The 22,018-nt window shown below is 35.4% G+C and overlaps 1 protein-coding gene and 1 long non-coding RNA gene across 37 annotated transcripts in view; one reads left to right on the forward strand and one right to left on the reverse strand.

Annotated features, from left to right (window-relative positions):
* The window catches only part of PTPRD (protein tyrosine phosphatase receptor type D), a 2,176,041-nt gene that overhangs the window by 1,620,094 nt on the left and 533,929 nt on the right, over positions 1-22,018 (reverse strand). The window contains exon 1 of one of the 35 annotated variants that reach the window (XM_072841295.1): positions 20,804-20,820. The exons of the other annotated variants lie outside the window; for them this stretch is intronic. The gene's annotated coding sequence lies outside the window, so the exon portion shown is untranslated. Of the gene's footprint in view, positions 1-20,803; positions 20,821-22,018 lie in introns of those variants that run through there. 35 annotated transcript variants of the gene reach the window in all.
* LOC140641447 (uncharacterized) overlaps positions 20,405-22,018 on the forward strand; it is a 29,825-nt gene continuing 28,211 nt past the window's right edge. For both annotated transcript variants that reach the window (XR_012037960.1, XR_012037961.1), the window contains exon 1: positions 20,405-20,528. This is a non-coding gene — a long non-coding RNA (uncharacterized lncRNA). The remainder of the gene's footprint in view (positions 20,529-22,018) is intronic.

The raw sequence follows: 22,018 nt of genomic DNA on the forward strand, positions 1-22,018 counted from the left end.
TTGTTTTATTAGCACCATACTTGCTAGCTCCATAAATATTGTTGCAAATGGCAATATCCCATTATTCTTTGGCTGAATAATATCATATGTATAGAGAGATTTTATATAAAATTACATCTTTTTTATCCATTCATCAACTGTTAGATACTTGTTCTGCTTCCATATCTTGGTGATTGTAAGTAATGTGGTTATAAACATGAGGGTGCATGTAGCTCTTCGAATTGGTGTTTTTGTGTTCTTTTGTATTCCTTGGGTAAAAATCCAGTAGTGTGATTGCTTGATCATAGGTTAGTTCTATTTTTGAGTTTCTGAGGAACCTCCATACTGTTTTCAGTTTGTATTCCCACAAACAGTTCAAGAGGGTTCCCCTTTCTCCACATCCTTGTCAACACCTGTTGTTTCTTGTGTTGATGATTTTAGCCATTCTGATAGGTATGAGGTGATACTCACTGTAGTTTTGATATGCATTTCCCTGATGGTAAATGATGATGATGAACACCCTTTCATGTGTCTGTTAGCCATCCATCTGGATGTCTTCTGCCCAGGTTTAATTGATTTATTTGTTTTTGGGAGGGAAGTATTGAGTTGTATCACTTCTTTATATTTTTTTGAATACTCGTACCCTGAATCAGATATGTCATTTACAAATATCTTCTGCCATTCAGTAGATTTCATTTAGTTTATTGGTTGTTTCCTTTGCTGTGCAGAAGCTTATTATTTTGGTGTAGTCCCAGTAGTCTGTTTTTGCTTTTGCTTCCCTTACTTTGGGAGAAATATCTAGAAAAAAGGTGCTATGGCTGATATCGAAGAGATTACTGCCTGTGTTCTCTTCTAGGATTGTTATGGTTTCAAGTCTCACATTTAAGTTTTTTATACATTTTGAATTTATTTTTGAGTGTGGTGTAAGAAATAATAAATCGCCCAGTGTCATTCTTTTGCATGTTACTGTCCAGTTTTTCAGCACCATTTGTTGAAGAGACTGTCCTTTCCCATTGGATACTCTTTCCTGCTTGGTTGAAGATGAACTAGCCATATAGTTGTGGATTTATTTCTCGCTTTTCTATTGTGTTCCGTTGATCTATGTGCCTATTTTTGTGCCAGTACCACACTGTTTTGATTATTATAGCTTTGTAATATAACTTGAAATCCAGAACGTGTTTCCCCCAGCTTTGCTTTTTATTTTTCAAGATTGCTTTGGCTATCCAGTCTTTTGTGGTTCCATAGAAATTTTAGAATTATTTGTTCTAGCTCTGTGAAAAATGCTGTTGGTATTTTGATGCAGATTGCATTAAATGTATAGATTGTAAAAAAATTAAAATAATGTGTAAACCCCTTTGGGGAGTATAGACATTTTAACAATATTTGTTTTTCCATTCCATGAGCGTGGAATTTCTTTCTATTTCTTCTGTCATCTATTTTTTTGAATACTGTTTTATAGTTTTCAGAATACAGGTCTTTCACCTCTTCAGCAAGATTTATTCCTAGGTATCTTATTATTTTCTGGTGCATTGTAAATGGAATTGTTTTCTGAATTTCTGCTTCTGCTGTTTCATTATTGGTGTAGAGAAATGCAACAGATTTCTGCACATTGATTGTGTGTCCTATGAATTTACTAAATTTATTCTTCAGTTTCAGCAGTGTTTTCACAGAGTCTTTTGGGTTTTCTATATATAGTACCCTGTCATCTGCAAAATAGTGAAAGTTTTACTGTTTTTTTACTGACCTGGATGTCTTTTGTTTTCTTTTGTTTTCTGATTGCTGTGGCTAGGACTTCTGGTGCTATGTTGAATAAAAGTGGTGAGAGCAGATATTCTTGTCTTGTTACTGACTTTAGGGGAAGAGCTCTTAGTTTTTTTTTTTTTTTTTCTTCCATTGAAGCTGATACTAGCTGTGGATTTTTCAAATATGGCCTTTATTATGTTGAGATGTGTTCCCTTAAAACCTACTTGGTTGAGGGCTTTTATCATGAATAGATGTTCTTCTTTGTCAAATGCTTTTTCTGCATCTATTGAAATAATCATATGATTCTTATCCTTTCTCTTATTGATGTGATGTACCATGCTGATTGCTTTGCAGATATAGAACAACTGTCACAACCCAGGAACAAATCCCTCTTGATTGTGGTGAATGATTTTTTTTTTAAATATATTGTTGAATTCAGTTTGCCATTATTGAGGATTTTTGCATATATGTTCATCAGGGATCTCAGCCAGTATTTCTCTTTTTTAGTGGTGTTTTTATCCAGTTTTGGTATCAGGATAATACTGGCCTCATAGAGTGAATTTGCCAAGTTTCCTCTCCTTTTCTATTTTTTTGGAATAGTTTGAGAAGAATTGGTGTTGACTCTTCTTTAAATTTTTGATAGGATTTGCTTGTGAAGCCATCTGGTCCTGGATTTTCGTTTGTTGGAGTTTTTTTTTTATTGCTGATTCAATTTCTTTGCTTGTTATTGGTCTGTTCAAATTTCCTATTTCTTCCTGTTTCAGTTTTGGTAGTTTATGTGTTTCTAGGAATTAATCCATTTCTTCTAGGTTGTCCTATTTGTTGGCATACAGTTTTTCAAAATATTCTCATATAATTTTTTGTATTTCTGTGGTGTTGATTGTTATTTTTCATCTCTATTTATGGTTTTACTTTTTTGAATCCTTTCTTTTATTATTTCCTTGATGGCTCTGACTAGAGGTTTATAAATTTTATTGATTTTTTCAAAGAGCCAGTTCCTGGTTTCATTAATGTGTTCTATTGCTTTTTTGTAGTTTCTATATCATTTATTTCTGTTCTAATCTTTATTATTTTCTTCCTTTGGCTGGTTTTAGGTTTTGTTTGTTTTTCTTGCAGGGCTGAGTTAGTGGTCATGAAATCCTTTAGTTTTTGTTTATCTGGGAAACTCTTTATCTCTCCTATTCTGAATGACAGCCTTGCTAGGTAGAGTATTCTTGGCTGCAGATTTTTCCCATTCAGCACCTTGAATATATCATTCCACTTTCTCCTGGCCTGCAGAATTTCTGTTGAAAAATCCCCTATAACCTTATGAGTTTTCCCTTGGCATTTATGGATTTCTTTTGTCTTGCTGATTTTAAGATTTTTTTTCTTTACCAATATTATTTTCCCAGTTTAATTACAATATGTCTTGGTGTTGGCCTGCTTTTGTTAATTTTGATAGACGTTCTTTGTATGTCCTGGATCTGAATAGGTGTTTCCTTCCCCAAATTAGGGACGTTTTCAGCTATTCTTTCTTTAGATAAATTTTCTGTCCCCTTTTCTCTCTCTTCTCCTGGGACTCCTTAACACAAAGGTCATTATGCTCGATGCCTATCTTATTGTTTGAGCTCCCTAAATCTATTCTCATTTTGCTTTTTTTTTCTCTCTCTCTCTCTCTTCTGTTCAGCTTGATTACTTTCCATAATTCTGTATTCTAGGTCACTAATTCATTCCTCTGCTTCTTCCAGCCTACTGTTCATTCCATCAAGAGTATTCTTCATTTTATTTATTGAGCCCTTTATCTCTGCTATGTTATTCCTTATCTCTGTATTAAGGGTCTCACTTTTCTGTCTTCTACTCTCTTTAAGGACTATGACCCAGCTATCCCTTGCCCTTGGGCTTGCCCACTGCTGAGTCAGCTGACTTTAAAGCTCTGGGCTTCAAACCCCACTGGCTTTAAACACTCATGGAATTGCAGATCCCTGGGTGGCGCAGCGGTTTGGAGCCTGCCTTTGGTCCAGGGCGTGATCCTGGAGTCCCGGGGTTGAGTCCCACATCAAGCTCCCTGCATGGAGCCTGCTTCTCCCTCTGCCTGTGTCTCTGCCCCTCTCTCTGTGTGTGTCTCTCATGAATGAATAAAATCTTAAAAAAAAAAAAAACTCATGGAATTCAGCCTATCTGGTTTTTAAAGCCAAGTGTTATGAGAATTATTCTTTCCTGATTGAAATCCCTAGAATCATGGCTTCTTTCTCTGCCCTCTCCATTCACGTTGCTCCCTTCCTCCTTCCAGCAGACTCTCACTGCCTTTCTGACCTTCCTAACCTTTCAAATGCACTTTCTTCTCCTTCTGCAGTTATGGAGCTTGTTCTGCCAGTCTTCAGACTGCTTTCTGGTTTATTAACTTGTATGCAGATGAAATCTAGTTGTAAACAGGAGAAGGGGTGAGCTTAGAGTCCTCCTACTCTGCCAACTTTCCAAGTTCCCTAGAAAAGTCAGTCTTAAAAGAAACAGATTTCTATGGGCACCTTAGTAGAGTAAGTAACTCTTGATCTTGGGGTCATGAGTTCAAGCCCCACATTGGGGACAGAGCTTACCTAAGAAAAATAAACATAACCCATTCACTGTAGTCAATCTTTAGCGGGGAGGGGAAGGACCATTTCAAAAAAAGAAAAAAGAAAAAGTTTTCTAGTTCTTAGCTATAAATTTTTTTTCTCAATAGATCAACACTCTTTTTTTTAGGAACCTAAGATTAAAAATAGGTCTATAAAAATAAGCATATTATATTTTGGAGCAATTATTTCAAGCACATTATTTGATGCTGTCTAAAACTGAGGGCTGGGGAAGGAACAAAAGCATTCCCAATTGTATTGTCACATTTGAGGCTTTGCAGGATTCACTAAAAGATTCAATATGAAGAAGAAACATAGCTTTTAAAATATCTTAGCATCTGGGTATCACCTATACAACAATACCACGGATTGGTTTAATTTTGTAAAGCACTATACTTTCTGAGCATGATCAAATGCATGAAATGATTAAGCATTTTTAAAAAAATACATCATCTAGGAAAAAGAAATGTTGTTGTTTCTCAAAGCTAATGTAACTTAAATAAAATATAAAGTTTAGATCCAGTCTATAATCCATTAGCAGTTTCCTTTCCTATGAATCCTAAATATAATGTATGATCTCATCCACTCATGGCAAAATAACATCCTTCTTAGAAGCACATCTTCAGTGACAGCATTTCTGGAATGTCATCCTAGCTCAAGTAAAGCAGCATCTGCAGTACTACACAATCGTCCTCAGAAGTATTGCTATTTAGAAGCAGAACGACAATGAATAATGGTAAGAAATAGGGCACTGCCCCGGTGGGAACACAGCAGCAGAGGTAGCAAAATACTTAAACTTCCAACTGCTTTTTCCCAGAGATTTAAACACCAGCAAATAAGGCCCTGTAGGCATATAAAAGATAAGAGCAAACTTAACCCCCTTTTCACCTGTTCAGCTGCCACTGGGGTCATTTCTCTATGTGTACTTTAAAGTTGATTCCATTTCTGCCCTAATCTGTATTCCGAGGAGTCAGCATAAAGAGGATGGAGACATTAAAGACTCAGAGATTAATCCTGAAAGTAGATTAGTATATTAAATGTAATATGCTACTATATTAAATGTAATATACTACACCACAGATTGCCAACTTAGTTAAAAGTAGCCCAGTAGAGCTGTTGAGGAGGAACCTATTATTTAGACTATTTCCTGAGTATCAAGAATGCTACTATTCTTGTTCTGGTGTAGAATTCCACCCTCAACACTTTTACCTGCTGCCCGATGCTGACATCCGTATTAAGGTGCAATTACCTTTAGGGATTATAACAGGAGTTATAGTTCCTGGCAGAACTACTAATACTTTAGTATTGAGGAAGAACTTGACAGAGTTGGTGCTCTTCACAGAAGGTGAAATACAGAGAAATGAGGACAACACTGCTGAGGAGGATTTGAGAAAAGGAAGACCGAGGGTGCCTGGGTACACTAAGTTTGGCACCAGCTCCAAAGGATTCAAAGAAATCTAAATGACAGTTACTACCCAGCACTTTTAAAATCATGACAATACTTTATTGCAGACAGAAAGCATAATGTTGCCAAGAGTTCATGGTTCACCTAATACGAATGCATTCCTGAAAAACTTTTTAATCCCATACATAGGAACAGGTGAAAAGTTTAAGAGTTCAGAAAGAAAAACAATGAATTTGAACTGAGAATACCTGAATTCAAATCTCAGTCTTGCATATAACAAATGTGGGCATTTATGGGCTCTTCTTGGGTTTCTGTAAGTTTCAAATCTATTCAAAAGAGGGCAGGAGAGGCAGATCATCTCTAAGAGATCATAAATTTATAAAAACATAAGGCTATACAAAATATTTTCTGGTTGTGGTTTAAAGAAAAGGAATTGTGCTACTGCCCTTGTGCTAGGGTTGGACATAGATTAGTTCTGCATAATAATCTGCAATTTTTATGTAAAACTAGTGTATGCTATTCACATAACTAAAATGATTCAAACCACTAATGTTTGAAAGGAAGTACTTTTGTTGCTTTACTTAATGATCAGTTATGTCTAGGGAAGAAGGCAATTCTGATACTATAGGATCTTCTCTTTGAAAGTGCTCGTTTATTCATGGGAAGTATTGCCAAAAGCAGGTTGGCAATCACCAACCGGTATTGGGATTTTAACTCCTCTTAACTTCTATGAGATGCAAGGCTTAACCTTGGTGTTCCTATGAGCCTTCTAAAAAAGTCTGTGAAAGTTAAATGAAGTGCATGTGTACATAATTTTCTGAAATGTTTCATAACTTTGACCTGCAATCCAAAGTGACTTATAATGCAAAAAATGTAAGGGAATGGTTCTCACTTGAAGATCAACATGACATGAAGAGACAAAATGTAATGTTTCTAACGAAACAGGGAGCCCTGGGTGGCGCAGCGGTTTGGCGCCTGCCTTTGGCCCAGGGCGCGATCCTGGAGACCCGGGATCGAATCCCACGTCGGGCTCCCGGTGCATGGAGCCTGCTTCTCCCTCTGCCTATGTCTCTACCTCTCTCTCTCTTTCTCTCTCTCTCTCTGTGTGACTATCATAAAATAAAAAAAATAAAAAAAAGAAACAGTCTAGGCAAGGAATGTAGGATCTGCCCACCCACATCTGCAAGATTCCAATGATTGATTTGTCTTTTAGAGGACAAATATTCAAATGAGTGAGTGTGCATAACGAATTGCAGTTTCAAAACAAACATTTCAATCAGAAACTGTGACAATTGTGATTTTAATTAACTCTCCAATTTTGATTACTGATTATTTATTTATGCTTTGTAACTAACACAGTGACAAGAATTTAGAATTTGCAACAAATATTTAAACTCCCATCTTCCCTGGCCAGTCTCAGAAAAGTCATGGAAGGAGAACCTTCTTTCTTGTTTGACATCCTGACATCTACTGTTGAAGATACGTAAAATGCATCAGAAGTGTGCCACTATACAGTAGATATTCTCCCTATAATTTTGTGAGTATATTTTAGTAGGAATAAGAGAATAGTGTGTAAGAATATTTCTTAAAATAATTCTTTGTGATTGAATAATAAAGACACAATAGATTATCCTCAAACATTAGAAGATATACATTTTGCTAGTCACCTTTTCTTCATAATTAAAAAAAAAATAACAATGAAGTCTTTGATCTAATTTACTGTGTTGGCTCTCTGTCCCAGGGGAAACTGTTCTCAGATATAAAAGTGGAATCAGACTTGATTGATACTGATGATCTTTCCACATAAAAAGAGGTTAAAGAGCAATGTTAAGGGACACCTGAGTGGCTCAGCTGTTGAGCATCTGCCTTAGGCTCAGGGCATGATCCTGGGTTGGGAGATCGAGTCCCGCTGAGGAGCCTGCTTCTCTGTCTTTCTATATCTCTGCCTCTCTCTGTGTGTTGCTCGTGCATAGATAAATAAATAAATCTTTAAAATAAAATAAAGAGCAATGTTAAAAATTACTACTTTATGAATAAATAAAATATTCACAAATACAGTTTAAGAATCTTGCTATTGGAATAATTAGTTCTCATTTTCCATTTTTAAAAAGATTTTATTTATTTATTCATGAGAGACAGAGAGAGAGAGAGAGAGGCAGAGACATAGGCAGAGGGAAAAGCAGGCTCTCCTGCAAGGAGCCTGACGTGGAACTCGATCCCAAACCCTGGGATCACGCCCTAAGCCAAAGGCAGATGCTCAACTGCTGAGCCACCCAGGCATCCCCCCATTGCAAAATGTTTTATATTTTAGTGTTCACAAATATCTAAGTTGGCCATCTCTCTGTTAGGTCATTAATATTACCAATTTGTAGATTAGGAAATTGAAGCTAAGAAAGAGTGGCAACTTTTTTCAAGTTTGCAGAGATAGTAGGCAATAGAGCCAGGATTGGAATTCAAATACTTACTGTAAATCACAGACCAATGTAAACATTTCAGAAGTTATAGGACAGATTGTGTGACTTCGTGGGAATAGACACAATCTAAAATAATCACAGACTTAGTATCCACTATATTGGTTATTTGGGACCATTCAATATTCTACCTTTTGCTGCCAGTCTGTGAGTCATTTTATTAATAATTGTGTTCCCCAAATCTGCATATCACAGTGTGAAGGCTTTTGTCTCTCTCTCTCTCTCTCTCCTTTCTCCAGATGGCAAATATAATCAATGCAGGGAGGCTTGATTACGTATTTTGGGAAAGAAAATGTATTCAAATTTAGATATCAAAATGAGGTCTTTGAGCTAATTTGTTCATCTTTTTTTTTCTATTTGCATTATTAGGAGACAGCTCAGAAAATACCCATAATTTTCCATTAGCCCAAGTAGCACTGTTTTTTTTTTTCCCTACAGACAAATTTGTTAAGAATTTTTTAATAAAAAAGTATAATTTAGCAAAAATTTTAATAATTGGCAAAACACTTTAAATGGGGAAAATTAGATTTAAATACTAGAAGAACATCATTTAAAGTGAATTTCTATAAATTGAGAGTCTTGGGGCAAGTGAGTTGACATCCATCTATAAGTGACTATACTATTATCTGTCTGTCACTATTCTAAATGAAAAAAAAAATGTCTTGCTTATAGATGATTAGCTATATTGTAAGCTTAAAATATATACACAGAGAAATATCCTTTTTAATAATTACATATTTTTTTAAACTCACTATTGGTGATAGCAGTTATGTGTATCTTTTCCCACCTATTATTTTCGGAACAATTTCTAGGCAATTTGGAGTGAATGCAAAATAGAATGGATAAAGTAGATTAGGCTAAGGCACTCTTAAGCTCCAAAAAATTATACTGTATTGTAATTACTATTTAACTATATAATTTGTGGGACCCCTGGGTGGCTCAGTGGTTGAGTGTCTGCCTTCAACTCAGGTCCTGATCCCAGGGTCCTGGGATTGAGTCCCACATCCGGCTCCCCACAGGGAGCCTGCTTCTCCTTCTTCCTCTGTCTCTGCCTCTGCCTCTGTGTGTGTGTGTGTCTCTTATGAATAAATTTTAAAACTTATAAAAAATAAAATAAATATGTAATTTGTTTAATACCATTTCATAATATATATACATGGCTACTTTAGATAACATGTCCCAGAATAAGGCAAACATTTGCTTTAAAGGCATGGCCACTAGTCTGTGCTGTTGTACAAGAAATATTCATTTCATCAAATTATTTCTAAAATGACCTGTTCCATTAATTCCATGTTAAGAATCACAACTGTATGGTATCTCAGGTTTCTGTTTCCAGTTTCTGTAACAGATTTTATTATAAGTCAATATTAGGAAAGAGAATTAAGACAATATAAATATATCAGTGATTTCTTTGTTTTTTTTTTCTAAATTCAAGAAAATGGTATTTTAGTAGTAATACTGATAATTTATGAAATATGAAATATATTAAACTACAAATAACAACTTTTTAAATTTGATATATTATACAAAAATGTTCTAGAAGCTGGATTTAGCTAATGACCAAATAATTTGACTGTTCATATTATAAATTATCATTAAACAGCTTTTCTAGATGGCCTCATTAGTGATTTTAGCTAAATATACCAAAAACACATATGTTAGAGGTAACTTTTTAGTATATTCTGTTTTATGGAATTGTTTTCCCAGTTTTTAGGTTACAGTTAAAACATAACTATATCTTTGGATTTTTAACCTTTCATCTTCACCAAGTTTTTTATACTTCACTAAAAACTTAAAGAATTTTTAAATTGCAGTTTCAACATTCAAAATTGATTCAGGATTGGAAAAAAATGGACATTTTAAATTAAAAGAAATATTGTAAACTCTTTTCACCTTTACAAAATGTTGTTTCAAAATGCCCTAAATCGACTTTTCTACATACAGACTAAAAATCAGAATGAGGAATGTGAAAGAGTATCAGGAGTTGTCTCAGGATATTTCTATGTTTCTCAGCAAACAAGGTACATCTAAATAAAAATATTATTCACTTGTGACTGAGCAATGGTTTATCTCAGAGAAAAATACATCTAGTCAAACAGGCCCCATTTATCTGAGAAGATATGATGGATGATTCCATTCAGAGAACAATTAATATTCCCCACTCAATTAATGAAGATGAACAAGTATATGCTGTTATTCTGGTTAATTTTTCTATCATTAAAGCGAGATAGTTTAACTAAACGCCCACCTTGTTTAAAAATGGAAATACCACAAAAACTCCGCTGGTCTCAAAACACCACACCTCTCAAAGAAAAATCTGTTTTCCACATTCAATGAAAAACAACTACAGACATCCAAGCTAGAATATTTTATAGGTAATAAGCAGATCAAATATACATGAAATTTGGTTACTCAATTTTAAATGTCATGAGTATTTTGTTTTACTACTCTGGATGTTTTACTACTCAAACATCTTTTACTATGTTGAATAACAAAGAATATTTCATCTTTAGGAAGAATCATGTCATGACAGCTCACCTATAGTGTGAAAATTTCCACCTACAATATATGTAAGTTAATTATATTATTTTGTGAAGATGAAATTATGATGTCTGGAGACTGTAAATAGGAAGTAGTGACACCTGTGTATGAACCCTTGCACCAAACCATTGTAAGTATGTGGCCCTGCCTTGTGTGCTGAATTCTCTGTATGTCAGTCTCCTGTTCTATAAAATGAGGATAATAATAATTAACCTACAAGATTCTTATGAAAATTATGTAAATGATTATGCCTACAAAGACTTTAGCATACCTGGCATTTACTACACATGCAGTGATTGTTGAATATGTATTATTATTAATTTTATTTTATTAATTTGAGGAAATAACACTCTTCAGAGTAATTGAGTTCATAAAATGCAGCTCAAAAAAATATTCTCCTTATATTTTCAGTTTACCATCCTTGGACTTTTGTTTCAACACTGCCCACATACATTTTTTTTTCCTACTGTTGTGGCTCCCACATTACACCTCTGCCAAAATCTTGTTTGATTCCATAAGTATGAAAACATTGAAATTTCATTTTTGATATGGCACACCACTGTAAGTAAAATAGAATACAGTTGGAAAGTTGTGTTTTATTCCTACACTGTCCACTTGTGCATTTGGATATGAGTTTTAATCAGTGAGTTGGTTGGCCATAGGCAATGCATTTAGCTTCACTCAGACATGTTAACTTCATTTACCAAAGTTTACTATCAATTTCTCAGAATTGTTTCAAGATGGTTGAATGGACTGAGACAAGTAAAAAGTCTAGCACAGAAATATGAGCTCCTTCTCACTACCTATCTTATCCTATTTATTTTTGTGTCCTCCCAGCAGGACTGCCAATTAATCCTCATCTTAGATATTTCCCATTACCACCAAGTGAGCTTCCTAGTTTCCCAAAACAAGAATTAGCTGCTTCCAGGTTTGAATGTTAGCTCTGCTCTTGAATCTAGCTGTCTATTTCTTGCTGCAAGTAGAAAACATATAAAAAGTTTCCTGAGTGAGACAGATATTTGCTACATTGCCATTGCCATGTTTTCTAACAGCTAGTGTCTATTGCTTTCTTGACTTTCTGTTTTGTGGTACTGCTTTTCTTAACCTCACTCCCCATCTCCTTTGTGATGACTTCCTGTCCTTGGCTCCTAAATTATTACAATCTGCTTCATCTAGTCAACAAGTCCTCAAGATTCTCTAGTCTTGAGGACCCCAGATCTAGAGTCCATATCTAGTTTATACTCATGGCCTGATGGTGGCCTTTGACTTTTGCAAAAACTCTGGTTTCTGGCTTCTTACATAATCTTTTACCTGTGCTTCTGCTCTGACCCCTGCCACTTAGATTTATTCCAGTTGTCTTCTTATCTATATCCACTGCTTTATTTTGGCTTCCAGTATCATTGTATATCTCGAATTCTGACTTTTAATCTTTCATGTACCTAATGTTGTCAAGACTCTTATAATGACTCTGGAAACTGGTCGTGGGTGGGGGGAATCTGTAGAAAGGTAGAATATAGGACCATTAGCTTTCATAAAGGCAAGTAAAGGAGTTCCTCAGAATCTTGTATTCTTATATTTAACTACTTTAGCTTCAATAGTTTCTTGGCACCCAGGGACCAGATAGTGACCATCAATTCCTAGCCCTTTCCCCCAACCGTCCCATTTCAGGAATTTCACTAAAATACCAAAGCCTCATATTAACTTAAATGGTAAGCCTCCAAAATAAATTTAATTTTTAAAAGTCAAGTCAGTAAATAGAGCAAAAAAGGATGGTTATTTAGGATAAGGATGCCTTGAATTATACCAGGATTGGATACCTTTTGAGTCATGGAAATGAAGTTCTAACACTATTAGTTCCAGAGCAGGAAAGAACTTCAGCCCTTGAATGACATGTCAATGAGGTTTGAGAATACATTTCAAATTTATAAAATGTAGGTGGCAAAAGAGAAATGAAAAAAGCAAAGCATAGAGGAAAATGCTGTGATGTCACTTGGGAGCTGTCATAGGTTCTGGTATACCACCTCCATGTGGCCTTTGCAGAAGACAGACAAGCACAGGGTATTAGAGCTGGAAGGGATCTTTGCAACCATCTACAGCAGCCTCCTCATTTTTCCAGGATGTTTAACATGCATCATTTCCTTCCTGCCTCTGTGGGTCCATACTTAGAAACTTTGGCCCTGCATGTTCAATGCTTTCAGAAATAGTAGCTGCCTTAGAACATACTGAACTGGATTAAAAGAAGCAGCAGCTTCCCTGGCAAAAAGAAGAAGAAGAAAAAAAAAAAAAAACCTATATGTGTGTGTAAAACACACTTTGCCATCTGTTTCTTTTTCCACTTTAAGCCAGGTTCCCTTTTCTGCATCCAGTGATGCAATCCTGCCAAAGCTTTTGGGTCAATGTTAATAGTCAGAATTATGAGAGAAATTTTTTGAAGGAAAAGTCAAGTTACTATATACTCTTTAAGTGACACCCAAGAGTTTTCCGACAATAACTTTCTGCAGATAGATATATGGATCCCCAAAGACCCTTAAGTGGGGAGAACAGTATATATTAACTAGGGTAGATTTTCTTTGAAATATTTTTTTTTATAAAGTGTTTACATCAGTGGTACTTGTAAATACCCTACTGCTGAGTTCCTTATAGAAAAGTACAAAGATTTGTAGCCTGAATCCATGTATTTACCTACATTAGCATAAAATTTACACCTGACAAGGACTTTTGAGTGAATCAGTTAGTTGAGAGTCATCTCATGGTAGCACAATCTATCTCAGAATCCAGTACATTAGTTTGGCACTTGTCCCAATCTGATTATAGCACTTAATATAAATTCTTTTTATATATATTTATTTACTTTTCCATCAGGATGTAGGCTCTCTGAGACTGAGATTTTATCTGTCAAGTCCCATTTTTTATGCTAATTATCTATAATAATAAGTTCCAAATAAATATCTATTGAATTAGAGGATCAATGAGAATCGAGAAGATTATAGTGGGAGGTCTGAGCTGGGACCCCAAGAATTAGGATGAACTGTAGAAAAAGAAGCAAACAAAGAGGCTATGTTGCAGGGGTGCTCGTGGGGGACATGTTCTTGATCACATTTATGGGCTGTTTTAATGACACTAAAGAAACTATGACTTTATGTCAATATAAAAATTAACTTGGCTGGGTACAATAAATGAAGCAAAACCTTGTAGAAATCATGTGAATAGGTGAAATTATGGTTTCAAGGAATAGTTATTTAATAAGCCAACAATTAAAAAATCTTTGTGGAACCCTCTCAAATATATATCCTTGCCTTATTTTTGTTTTATTGTCTTTCAGCTTAAGCTTAAACTTTCCTATCCTATATTTTGGTAGCTGTTGTTCTTCATATATACTAGACTCTGAAATATGTTCTATCTAATCATTTATTAGAAAATTATATGAAGTCAAGATGATTCACTTTGTTGTTTCAACTTTATGAAAAGGGTAAGCATATGTAATGCTTAGTTTTCATAAAAATTAAAACTTCCTAAGTCAATATAAATCATATATTACCCCATGCTATGCTAAATGTACCTTAAGCATAATAAAAGTGGTTATATTCCCACAGCAGATTTGACACCCACATAAAAAAGAAAAAAAAAATGCAGAAGCCTCTGAATACTTTATACCTAGTATATTATTCTCTACAAGCATAGAATGAAGTCATTTTTACTTCCAAGGGAAGAGAATATTCTTAATTTTGAAGAAAAGAGTTATGTTTTAAGAAAACATGTCTTAGTTATAATTGGGTAATTATTGTTCTGTACTATTCCCCGTACAGTATTAGAAATATTAACCAGTACTCATTCATCTCCCACTACTGGCCCTCTCCTGGCTAATAAATTCTAATTCATCTTCTCCTGTTTTTAGTCATAATGTGATTTTTTTCCTTCCATAATGTCAGTGACATTACAATCTTTTTTTTTTTTTTTCCTATGTCAAGGGACACTGGTTTGCCTCTTCTGTATCAGGCATCCTACACTCCTTTTCCCTAATCAAAGGAGAATACACTTTTCTCATTTAATAAACAATTTAATTTTTCTTCCCCTTCAAATATGATTATGTTTTAATTAGCTTTTATTCAGACAAGGTATGCTAAAATATATTAATTTTCAAATTCACATAAAACTTAAACCACTCTAACTGTGTATTTTACTTGGTTAATTATTTAGGCTCCTTTCTGTGATTATTTACATTGCAATGCAATCTTCAGATAGCATGGTCATGTGCCTCAAAGGTTGCTCCACCTGGCCTTACAAATCAATAGTTTCTATTGATTGAATAAAGTGGAGTACAAGAAAGAAACTTTCTCTAAAGATGAGCTCACTCAAACAGAGTGAGGTTAAAAAAAGGCGCCTGCTTAGTGGCAAACTCCCAAAAGAAGAAGCACAGGAGGGAGATGTGCGAAGAGTTGGAACGGTGTCATTCCCCACCTTCAAATCATCTGTTCAACTGTAACTTGAAAATACTGAGAAACCTGCCTTTAAGGTAAAATCAGGCCAAGCTATGCAAAAGAGGGGAAACTGACATTTATGGAGCATCTATTATATTTAAGGTATTGTGAAAGTGGGCATTTTTCCCACGCTGACTTAATTCTCAAAATACATGAAGTGATTATTATCATCCTCTCTCCTCCTCCTCCTCCTCTTCTTCCTCCTCTTCCTCCTCCTCCTCCTCCTCTTCTTCTTCTTCTTCTTCTTCTTCTTCTTCTTCTTTCTTCTTCTTCTTCTTTCTTCTTCTTCTTCTTCCTCTTCTTCAACAGGTGTGAAAACTAAAGCTAAAGTCACATAGCTAAAAAGATCCAGGTTAAATGCAAACATTTCTCGCTCTATTTTTCCCAGTCAAATATCATAAACTTCCTTCCCTTTAATTACATTCTTTCATCCTAATCCATCCATTCAACCATCCATCTTTTCATCTTTCCTTTCTCCTTCCTTCACTCTTTTCCTGTAACAAACACTCAGCATTTATGATGCACCAATTTCTATGTGGGATAGAAAAACAAAATGAATCACATTATTAACCATGAAAGATAAAATATACTTTGTTTTTTCATATTACATTTTAATATTTTACAGATAATTTGTACATAATTAATTTTACACTGATGTATAATGTGTATAATGTACTTAATGAATGGAAGTAGATGGTATGTTAACAAATTTTATCATGAGGAAAGATAGTTTGAAGATCATTATATAAGCAAAACAATAAGGAATAAAACTACATGAAACTCAAAAATAACTGACTTATGTATGAGTCCTTAAAATGAATGATTTGTTTTTTACAGAGCTGAAATAACTTTCAGATATACAATTAGCCTTAAAAGTTGTTTGGCATTTAATGTAGCTGCACAAGTGGAGAAGCAAAGGAACCCAAATATCTTTCTTCTGCCCCATCTTCCCTCTAACTCTTAGTAGCATATTCTTCCTTCTTATGGTATGTCAGTGGCTTTCAGAAGTGAGAAGAAATATCTGATGCTTTTTGCCAGGTGTTTGAATATTTCATGGTGTATGACCATGGATGTTCTTGGGTGAATGTAGGAAAAAGGCGCTTGCAACCCTGTAGAGATTACTTAACCTATCCAGAAATAATGACCCTTTAAATGAACAGCAATTGAATTTTTTTGTTAATGGCTCATTGAGGTTCTTAGGTAGTATTTCATATATTTTAGTCATCATAGAATATTTTACACATTTTGCCATTCTAATTTATGAACTTAGTAGAGCACCCAGAAGATATAATGAAATGCTGTATTATTTCTGCCTTCATAATAAACACAGGACAAATTTCAAATAGCTAAAAATAATTTAGATGTGAATAGCTCCATCAGTTTATTAAACTAAAAAAATATAAGCCTTTCCGCAGCCTACTCCATTTAAAATTAGTCCTTTTAGATGGACTAAGAATTAAATTGACACGAGACAGATTAACAGAAGAAAATCAAGTTTAATAGGCATAGGAATCCACATAGACATGGAAATTCCAAAGACAGGCAAAATGAGGTCTACATGTCACTCTGAACTAAAGAGAAGGTGATAGGGGCTGGGACTTCAGAGGAAAGGAAGGTACTCCACAGCACTATAAGAAGAGCAGATGTTTGGTAATGAGATGTTCTCCCTGCCATACAGATGGGTCACTCAGATAAAATGTATCTCTGCTAATAACCCTTATCTGTGAAAGACCCCCAATTTAGATTCTTTTATGTAGATAAGGGAGAGGCAAAAGTTTCTCTAGAGCCCACAAGGTCTCAAGTTCCTTCAGTTCAAAATAATCCACCTGCTAAATTGGCACATTCTGGAAAGAAGGCACTGTTGTGAACTCTTTCATAATCACACAAACAATGTTGTGCTTAATAACCTGTAGATAACATTTGTTACAATTTGTAGAGATAGTCAACAGATGCTGGCAGAGATATTTTTTAGGTGTCTCTGCCCATGTTGACTTTGTAATCTATAAAGCTATGTAAAATCTGCCTTTAAAAAGGTGGTTTATAATAGGGGTGTCTGGCTGGCTTAGTCAGTAGAGCACATGACTCAATCTCAGGATGGTGAGTTCAAGCCTCATGTAGGGCATGAAGCCTTAAAATAATATATATAAATATATAGAATATTTAAAAATGGAATTGTGATAATATTTGTCAACTACACTAATGAAGTTCTTCTTGCATATTTAAAAGTAATGGAGATGTTTATAAATATCCATGTGATAATTATAGACAATATGCATTCATATGATACTAATGCCAGACTTTTCACATACATATTCTTTCATTTAATTTAGTCCTGTCAGCTATGTTCTAAAGAGGAAGATAGGACTTTTACTCCAGTATACAGATGAGGAAACAGAGTAGGAAACTTAAGTAACATGCATGAAGCCACAAATCCAATAAGTGGTGAAGCCAGGATTTAAAAGCAGGAACTGATTCCAGGGTCCTTATTCTTAATCACTTCACTATATTATATAAAAGAATCATCGTGATTTCTAAGATTTCATATACTTGTCTGACAATGTGTAGACACTGTTTTATTGCCTCATCATATGAATTAGGTGTTGCAGTCAGTATATGACTTGGAGAAAGAATCACCTAGTAAAGCAAGCTTGTTCTTAATTCTTGTTTCTGACTTCTGAGAAATATGAGTATGTCATGAAGCACAATGTTTCTAATAGAGAATCTGACTAGCTGAAGTTTGAGGGTGCAAAGAGCGTCAACCAGATAAAACACCTACAGGAGGGTAACCTCTTTTATTAGCTGCTAGAAAGAAAAACAAACAAACTAATGAATAAAAGATCACCTAATTCTTAGTCTTTTTTAATAGTTTGCTTTATAAACAGAATTATGAATAACCATAGCTACAACATCCATCTTTGAAAAGAGTTCCACACCCAGAAGGAAAAGCTAGCCTCCTCCCAAGAGTAATTGTGATTCCGTTAAGTCCACAGGAACATAATATTGATCCAAAAACACACTTCTCTATCGGGAGTCTTTGAAAAGGATTTAATGAGCCATATTCTCCTTGTGTATGGGCTATGTCTTGGGAATAAATTAAGCTCTTTTGCAAGCTGAATTAACTCTTTCAAGCCACTTGAGTATTATTTAGTGCACCGAAGCAATGCTTTACAGACAATCTGTCTTAAAATTTATAAGTTGTTGAACCTTGGAAATTTTACATAGGTATTCAGTGTGGGATTATTATTTCTGGTTATAAAAATAAGTGAATTTGTGTTAGATGGAGAATTATAAGCAGAGGCAGAAATATAATATTTATAAAATATGAGGTAATAAAGAGATAAAAAGGCACTCAATTGGATGTCAGGACAGCTGGTTCCTGGCTCCATCTCTATCCCCAGATATATTACTTTGGTGAACTTCCTAGAGTTTCTTAAATTTCTGAGATCCTGCATTTGAGTCAGAAAGATCTAGAAGGTTTTACAATAATTATAAGTGTTAGTAGTTAGTTGGAGAGTTAGGTAATCGGGCCAAGGTCCCCAACAAGAAAATATGTAGTCAGGACAGCTAAAATAAAACAACACTGATATCCTGTTGTAAAACAGTTTAGACAGGACTGCACTGACATTATGCTTTGCAGTCTTTGCAGAAAGGACTTCTGCAAAATGTCCTAAAATAAGACAATGAACCACAGAAGCATTTGTCAATATCATAGGCAATGGGCAGTTAAAAACCTAAGTCCCCAAATGTCAGAAAAAAAAAAAAAAAAGACCATCAGCACATGGACATTAACCTAATAACTAGACAGATAAGCTCTGATTGGCATGACTCAGCATTCCCTGTTTGCTTCAGAAAGTTCCTCAAAAGAGCTCATAATAGCCCCTAAACTCAGAAACTCTGGGGACAACCCACTAGGGTCCCACTGAACCCCCCACCCCAGGAGCTTTATACTTTTGTTAATTAAACTTTGCTTTGCTGTACACCACTCTTCATCTGGTCTACCTCTTCATTCTTTGAAGTGGTGCAACCAAGAACCTAGGCAGGAAGAGGACACCAAGTCCTATAACATAAGGAATCTGCCACACACATTTATTTACACTAACATCAAGCATTAGCCTCAGATGAGCTAACCAACTGAGTGCACTACTAGATCAGTCTGAGTCCAGTCAGGAACATGTAGAGGCAGGTTTAAGGCAACAGGCTTGAACAATGGAATGTAGAACAAGGCTAAAGGGCCCACAGTGACCACAGAGCTGAATACAAACAGGCCCATTAGGCGACCCACCTCAAAATATCTATCAGCCTTTGCTGACCAATGAGTTACTTATATCTGACACAGTTACCAAAAAAAGGGAAAATTCTATATTCCCATATCCCCTCACTCCACCCTTTACTGACAGCAGTGACCCTACGCCCCCACCCCTACCTCATCTCAGACAGTCTCTTCCTCTGTCCTGCTCATGGCTCCCTTTCAGTGCATTCAATAAATTTCCATTCCCTTTGTTCTGCCTCAGGGGAAGTCTTTCACTGATGGTGCTGCCAGCTTCCACCCAATCGGATGGACCCACATTTGGGGGCCCCCATCCCATTAAGACAGAGCCCACAGAACATAGAGGACATTACAGACTGTTCAACAGAGGGCATGTAATGCAACAAATATTTACAAAGAAGTTGAAGAGGTGAAAAGTCAACCAAGGAATGGAAAATAACCAAGACGTTAGTGAAGCATTAGGTATTTTATACCAGCATCAGCTGAAGTAAATTTCCACATAAATTACACTGCCTCTGGTGTGGTCATAAGAACATGAAAGAAAAGAAACAATCCTCCAAAAGGAATGCATTTAAAGCAATGCATCTTATGTTCTACTTTGTGCAGAAAGAGAGAGGTTCTGAGGTTAGGTTCTATATTGACTTCCAGGTAATGACAAAGATTTGACATATGACCAGAGACATTTAGAGGATAAAACTAGAGGATTGGAGGAATGGGGGAAGATTTATAACTGTTATTGACAGAACTTTTTAAAAGAAATTCTAGAACCCTCAAAAATTTATATATAATTGAATGGTCAGCGGAAGGCCTCCACTATAGAAGCCTTTTATCATAGTTTCCAGCTATTCCAGTGCTTGCCATGGTAAAAGGACAAAGGACACAATGGGAACCATGGAATCATCCTTTATCTTCCTTCCAAAAGAACACTGGACTCTCTTCAGGTAGATCTTACCCTCCACAAAAGCCCATGTAATTCAGGATGCTAATTCCAGCTAAATTCCAGTAACTCAAAACTAAAGGTATACAATCTCATTAGAAGGCTAGGCACTGTTGCAGGTAAGGGGGAAATTTTGCCATCCCAAAATATACATAAGAATTATTTTGGCATAAGGATTATTTTGAGCTGGTTATTTTTAAAGACACAGCAGACACAGGGAAAACTCTAAAAATGAAATAGAAGTTACCCTTTTATAAGAGACATTTATATTTATATGGGAAATTTCCATTTGTAAGAGTGTCTCCCTCTATAACAGGAAGAAGAAGATGACTAAGTCTCTAGCAGCTCTTCTCAGTGGAGAAGGCTCTGACCTACATCAGCATAACACCCTTACCTTCAATAGCCTTCTGATAGTGTCCCGTGCCTGGCTTCTCCGCCCTCCAATATCTTTTCTTTCTAGCAGATGATGGTACTCAAGGTGTTGTCTTGAGCCATTTTAGAGAGTTACTCAATTTTCTAGGTATCTCCCATGTATACGTAAGGGCTATTTTAAAAGCCAAAAATAAAATAAGTTAATATGTTTTGAATAGATATGTACATGCTTGGTTGAATTTAACAAAATTCTTTTAAGTGAATCAGAGAGAATGAGTAGAAGCAACTCCTTCCATCTCATTTATCTTTCTAATGGCATTGTACTTGTCCTGAAGCAGTATGTTCAAATTTAAGATTATGTTAGGCCCAATTGAGTCTCCTCAGTGAGCCTGAACTGAAATAAAGGGTTAGATAGAAATGTTCTTCACACACTCATGTTCAGTAGCTTGCCAATATCCATAACTTCCATGTTGGAGAATGCTCTTGGGCCTTCTCTTCAGGGATTTGCATACCAAATATGGGGTAAGTTTTAGAGAATCAAAACTATGACTACATTTAGTTCTGGGAGGCAGTTACAATTTCAGGCAGCTGTTGGGCCACTCCATTATAACAAGGCTGTTGCTTGTACTAACTGATGTGGAGAACAAAGCAAAAGAAATGTACATAAAATTAAATTTCTTTATAACCTGCAGCTTGACAATAGCCAGGCCTCCAGGATCCTGGAATCTTCTTTAACATATGAAAGTCCTTTTGGAAACTACCTGTGCATTTACCTCCCCCAAATCCAAAGTATGTAATCAATTGCTCCTCACAACCCCAGGGCAGCTTTTTCTGCCCTGTCCAGTCCTTTGCTGTAATAACACCTCTTTTTTTTTTTTTTGCACTGAAAATGTTTCGAGAGGTTTTTTTGGCTGTTGGCTCTGAACCTCAGCATTTCCACATCACTAACCATTTCCTCAATAATATGAAAAGTAACTCATGGTATAGTCTGCTTCTTAGATAGCTCTTCTTAATTGATAACTGATTATTTGATAGCTCCCTTAATTAATGAATGTTTGAAAGAAAAAGATTTTATTTATAGAAGTATGATCTTACTTTGAACTAGAGATTTTGGATGTTTAGTATTTGAACAGAAGGAAACCTTTTCTTTTTGCTGTATTATTTTTTCCTAACATTTTAGTCATGGATATATTAGATATAAGGATAAACAAATTACTGTTTTCCCAATTATGTACAA

This window comes from Canis lupus, chromosome 10, assembly GCF_048164855.1.
Source record: "Canis lupus baileyi chromosome 10, mCanLup2.hap1, whole genome shotgun sequence".
NCBI lineage: Eukaryota > Metazoa > Chordata > Mammalia > Carnivora > Canidae > Canis > Canis lupus.